Source organism: Vulpes lagopus, chromosome 15 (assembly GCF_018345385.1).
Source record: "Vulpes lagopus strain Blue_001 chromosome 15, ASM1834538v1, whole genome shotgun sequence".
NCBI classification, from domain to species: domain Eukaryota; kingdom Metazoa; phylum Chordata; class Mammalia; order Carnivora; family Canidae; genus Vulpes; species Vulpes lagopus.
Genome location: NC_054838.1, coordinates 5,797,404 through 5,803,581, shown reverse-complemented (window position 1 = coordinate 5,803,581; position 6,178 = coordinate 5,797,404). Strand labels below are relative to the sequence as shown.

The 6,178-nt window shown below is 39.6% G+C and overlaps 1 pseudogene; it reads right to left on the bottom strand.

Annotated features, from left to right (window-relative positions):
* Positions 1-5,240: 5,240 nt before the first annotated feature.
* LOC121476070 lies at positions 5,241-5,833 on the bottom strand (annotated as a pseudogene).
* Between the last annotated feature and the right edge of the window lie 345 nt (positions 5,834-6,178).

The window sequence follows — 6,178 nt, the reverse complement described above, 5'->3', positions numbered from 1 at the left end:
TTTCCAGTTGAGTATTTTGGTTAATCTCTCTTCCGGTTTTCTTCCATTGATAAGGGCATTTAGCCATGTTGCTCAAGTCAGTGCCTGGGAGTCACTCTTGTTTCCTCTTTCTCACTAGACCCTCATGAATCTGTTAGCAAGTCTTGTCAAATACCGGAAACGATACCAACTCCATGTGATTGTGTGTGTCTCCTCCCAAACTGGAGGGAGGATTAAGAAGAGAGTTGATAATGTACAGAAATGAATGATCATGTGGTAGAGCATGGAATCCAGTTGGTTAACAAGGGTGTGATATATTTTTGTAGCAATGTCCCCATGTCATGGTCTCCTCCACACTGAAAATGGCCATTTGGCTTGAAAAGCATTTGAGCATTGGGCCTCGACCTATTGGTGCTCTTGGGATACTGACATCACGACAGAATGAATAAGCTCTGATTATCCTCCTGCAGGATGAAAATTACATGGTCATTTTTTGTCACACCTGCCAACAGCCATCCTACTGCTAGACGTGTGAGTGAGGCCATCCAAGACCAGCCACAGCCCAGCCAACTAACCAATTGACTGCAAACCCCCACACAAACTCAGGTAAGATAATCTGAGCCCAGACTAGACTAGAGGAACCAGCTAACAGAATTGTGAGCCCAATACATTGTCGGTTACACAGCAAGAGATAATTGGGACAAGTGATGGATGGTGAGGAAAGGTAAATGGATTGGAGGTCAGAGAAAGAGGGAAGGGTTGGTAAGGTGGGCGTATAAATATAAATGCCTTGGGAAGATGAAAAAAATGTTGGAGATGGATGGTGGTGATCGTTGGGCCACAGTGATCATGTACTCCATGACACTGACCCGTATGCTTAAAAATGGTTGAAATGGGGAGCAGCCCAGGTGGTTCAGTGGTTTAGCGCTGCTTTCAGCCCAGGGCATGGTCCTGGAGACCCAGGATCGAGTCCCATGTCAGGCTCCCTGCATAGAGCTTGCTTTGCCCTCTGCCTGTGTCTCTGCCTCTCTCTCTCTCTCTCTCTCTCTCTCTGTATGTGTCTCTCATAAATAAATAATAAATAAATAAATAAATAAATAAATAAATAAATAAATAAATAAATAAAATCTTAAAAAAAATTGTTGAAATGGTAAAATTTGTGTTACCTGTATTTTTACCACAGGTAAAAAACAAAACTAAAAAATGAATTGGAAGAGAGATTTTTATTATTATTTTTCTATTAAAGAAATTGAGCTTCAGTGTAGAGAAAAATTTGTCCCAAGTTATGCCAACAGGAAATGGAGAAACTATGAATAGCAACAAGACTTGTCTTCTCTGACATTACTAGCAGAGCGGAAAGAACAGGAGACCTAACCGAGAATTCATAAATTTTATTTTAGTTGGTATAAATTTTAAAGATCATCTAGGCTGTCCTCTCATTTTATAAATGAAGTACTACATATATTTGTGTCATTGCATGCCACTTAGACATTGATTTATTAAGTATTTTTGGGCTGGCTCTCTGTGCCTGGCTTGAGCTAGTCAATGAGCATCCAGCTCATGGAGCCTCATGGAGCTTTCCATCATGACAACACGTTCTAAACCAAAAAGCCATAAAAACAATTGCATAATTACGAGTTATGTTAAACACTCTGAAAGAAAAAGACAAAGGAATTTGTGAGTATATGTCAGGGACACCTCATTTTTGATGGTGGCAGGAATCAGAGAAAGCTTCCCCAAGGAGTCACATAGGCTGAGACTGGAAGGATTAGTCGGGGTTATGGAGGAGAAATCTCTCTGTGCCTCAATTTCCTCATTTGTAATATGAAGGGAATTGGACTAAATTCTCTTCCAGATCTAAAATGAATTATTCACTAAATTTAGAGATAGGGGATTTAAGCTTGGCTGGAAAACAGATGTGACCATGATTCAGGAAGTTGCTGGTTTTTACATTCATGTGGATTGTTTATTATATAGTTCAGCAAGAAAAGATACTTAAAACTGGTATTTGGGCACCCAATCTTTTTTCAATATGTTCAAATCAAATCCCTTACCTGGGCCTGAGCTCTCATGGGATTTTCATGGTATCTTTTAATCAAAACTTAAGCATAAACTATATAGTGGCTCCAGACTTCTTTTTCAATATACACAGAGGGACTACAGGAGTTATTTCCTTTTCCATATAAAATCATCTCTCCAATGGAAAATATGTTTCAAATTAGGCACCGAGTCCATGAGTGAGTGCAGTGTGAATGGTCTATGTCAAAATGTAAAAGATTATTAGAAATGAGAAATGTACATTTTATGTATTTATGCTAAACTCTGGGTTCATTCTCTTTGGAAATATTAACATCTCAACCTCCATCTGGGCAAAACCACCTTATTTTATTCATTTTAAGGAAAAATGAGGGGGGAACAGTTGCTTTAGAGGCTTTTCTTGAGATGTGAGCACAGTGGTTTTGAAACTATGCTGGTCTGGAGATTAGGAGCTCCGTGAACCAAGCTGGAGTGTTCTGCTTCCAAAGCGAGCAATGATTTTTCTGAGACAAGTATTGGCTCACATTTTAAAATTTCTTCCATATATATTTCTTGATATTTGATACTTTCTACAGCTTGTCTTTTAAAAAGGAATGATCGAGAAACAAGCATTCAGGAAAACTGAGAAATGGAAATGCATGCTTGCTTTGACTGCCTGTCTGCCCCCACTCCCAAGCCTAGGACACCCAGAGTTGTGAATTTATGGCAAACATATAATAAAGTCATATTTCTACTAAAAATCATGTCTAGTTCAAATGACATAATTTAATATATAAACATTCTATGCACTACACACATTTGCACACAACACACTAAAAATCCCATCAAGATTTCCTGTTATTCCTCCAAGTAAAACAGGGGAAAACCATCAGTTTAGTAGATAGAGGCCCTTTTAACTCTAGTATAACTCTTTGCAAACAAAAGCTTAGATCTAGGTCTCAACTTATTTAAGAGATGACTATTCTTTTGTTGTTGTTTTGTTTCATTTTTAAACTAATTTTATTTTGATTGGAAAGGAATATGAACTTTATTTTTTTAATATATTTTTTTTATTGAAGTTCGATTTGTCCACATATAGTATAGCACCCAGTGCTCATCCCATCAAGTGCCCCCCTCAGTGCCCGTCACCCAGTTCTTACAATCAGTTTTACAGATAGGGACTTTGAGACACCAAAGAGAACTGTCCTGCCTGTGCACACACACAATGTTCAATGTAAGGATCAGAATTCAGGAAATGCTGAGACCAGTGTTTCCCCACACAAAGTTCACTGTTAAATGCCTGTTGTTCAAATTGCCAAGTCTCAACTGGGTCCCTATCATAAAGGGCTGGTCATAACATTTGTGGTGGCAAAGAGGAATAGCAAACTTGTCAAAATTTTGTCTGTCTAGTCCCTCTACTCTTCTACTCTCTCTAGGGGATGCTGGGGAGTAGCCCAGGTGAAGGAAAGTCCACTGGGAGCTGAAGTCAGGTCCCCACCACAGGCAATAGGGAACAGTAAAAGTTAAAGGGGGGCTATAGCCCCAAGCCTTCTGATTGCTGAAGTCCTAAAGGCCAGGGACAGAGTCTGAAAAGTTATATAACATGAAAAGGCAAGATAGGGGTATCAAGTCAGGATATCAAAGCAAGAATGGGACATGGATGTTAAAAATAGAACTGGTAAATTGGGAATACATAGGCAAGAGGTCATGGGCTTAGCCTCCAAGCATGAGTTTTTGCTTGGGATAACTTTAATATTGGTGACATACTTGTCAAGGTCAGTACGCCAGTGTGACAGTATCAGGAGATTAAGATGGCCAGAAAATTACTGAATATGGTTTCTACAGTTATTTCCAAAAGAAGCTTTTCCACCTAGGATTAGAAATACTGTTGGATCAATATTTGGAATAAAAACAGTGACACCACTGTGTATAAGCTCCTTGGCCTTTGACACCCTAACCGGATCTCTTTATTAAATGATTTTGAAGCATCATTACTGATGACAACCCCTAAGGGCCTATGACGCCCCCATCATAAAAAATCAAAATTATTTCATCAAGGAAATATTAAATTGTTATGTTTAGTGGGGTTTTCAGATATCCCATGATATCATGGTTCTTTGATAATATTTATGCTATAGATAATCTTTCAAGTAAGTTATGTATTTAACCAGAACATCCTATCATACACTAAATTGAGTTTATTAGATGTGGGGGAAAAATGTTTCAGTTTTCCAAACTCCTGAATGATTGTTTCGTTCATCAACAGGCATTCGTTGGGTACTTAATATATTCCAGGAACTTGGTAGGGACTGAAGCTTAAAGACAAATAGATGCAGTTTCTAGACTCAAGTAATTTGCCATTTAGTGGCAGAGAGATGTGAGGCACCAATGTAATCCAGCCTGAAGTGTCCTGTGTTCGAGGTAGACACGGGACACTTCAGAAGTCTGTAAGATAGGGAGTATTGAGTTCATTCACTGTTAGGGTTTAACTGAGGGAAGGTTGAACTGAGCCATTTTCCTTGAAATGATTAGGCAAAAATGGGGCACCCGAGGATTGGTACTTTGAACAGAGAGGAAAGTCTACATAAAGTTCGGTCAACGTGGTGTTTAAATAATTCATGTTATATGGAGTATAAGGAAGAAGAGATAAGGCTAAGAGGTAATTTAGAAACAGATTAAATAAATCTTCTATTCCTAGAAAACATGGGGCTTCTTGTGGGTGTGTGTACATGTGCACACACACGGGTGAGAATCTAAAAAAAAAAGTCTTTCACCATGTAGATTTAATGGAAAATTAATATTTTATTAGTAGACATATATACATATACATATATATTTCTACTTGCCTGCAGTTGTGATTGAGAGGTTACACCTCAGAACGCTGAAAGAGCAGGCATTCTATTTGGCACGAAGGGAAAGCATGCCCTTTGGAGTCAGCTGGATCTGCATTTGAATTTCATTTCCTTTACTTCTTGGCTCTGTAACCTTGAGAAAACCACTAAATAGTTCAAAGTTGAAATTCCAAGGTTGTTATGAGCTGTAAGTACAATGAAACAGAAAGCTATGATCCTGAGCTCTGCAATGGATGCTAGCTGTTGATTATGCCTTTTTCACGAGTGTCCTCTATCTTCAAATTCTACGTTTCTTTTTTTTTTTAATTTGTCATGCTGTCAGTTTTTTTTTTTTAAAACATGTACAAAAGAGAAAGAGCCCTTATTACGTATTTATAATAGCCTCTTAGGCTTTTATGCATTCTTGCCAGATGCCTTTGGAGCAGGTGCTTTCTGGGCTGGAGCATTCTGACCTTCCTGAGACTTCGGAGGTGCTGCATGCTGGCCTGCAGGCAAAAAAGCGGCCATCGTTTTTGCTGGAAACTCTGCAGCAGCTGCTGCAGCAGCACCCTGAGCAGTGGGTGCTTTTTTGGTGCTTTTTGCAGCTTCCTGACATCAAGCTTGATTATTCTGTTCCTCATTTTCTTTGCCTTCCTGACTTTATAATGATCAAAATCTGTCATCTCGGCTTTTCTGTCTCTGGTTTCAGTCTGCAGAGCCCATCTTGTGGCTGCCCATTTTGTGTTGATCTCTGCTTTCTGCCAGGCTTGTCCGACGTACCTCTGGCCGGTGCACCTCTGGCCGGTGCCGTGTGGGAAGTTGAGAATGAAGTCAGTGAGCTCCATGGATTTGAAAGGCATGACCTGTCTTCTTACCAGACTGCAAGGTCCATCAGCCCAAGCCCTGTTCTGAGCAATAGCATGGACAATCCCAACCAGCTTCCCCGGATGAGGCCCCAAGGAGATGGAGGGCACCCGGCCAACCTTCACGAAGCACCCAAACACCATGAAGGAAGAGGGCAATGCCTACCGTGTGCATGCCCATTTTGTAATTTTGTCAGTTTTCGCTTTATTCTAAGTTTTTATTTATTTATTTATTTATTTACTTATTTATTTATTTATCTTTAAAGAATTTATTTATTTATTCATGAGAGACACACACACAGAGAGGGAGAGGCAGAGACAGAGAGAGTAAGTTTTTATTCAAATTCCAGTTAATTACCATGCACTGTAATATTAGTTTCAGATTTACAATATAGTGATTCAACACTTCCACACAACACCTCATCACAGCAAGAGCACCCCTTCATCCCCATCACCTATTTGGCCCACCCGCCACCCCGCTCCCCTCTG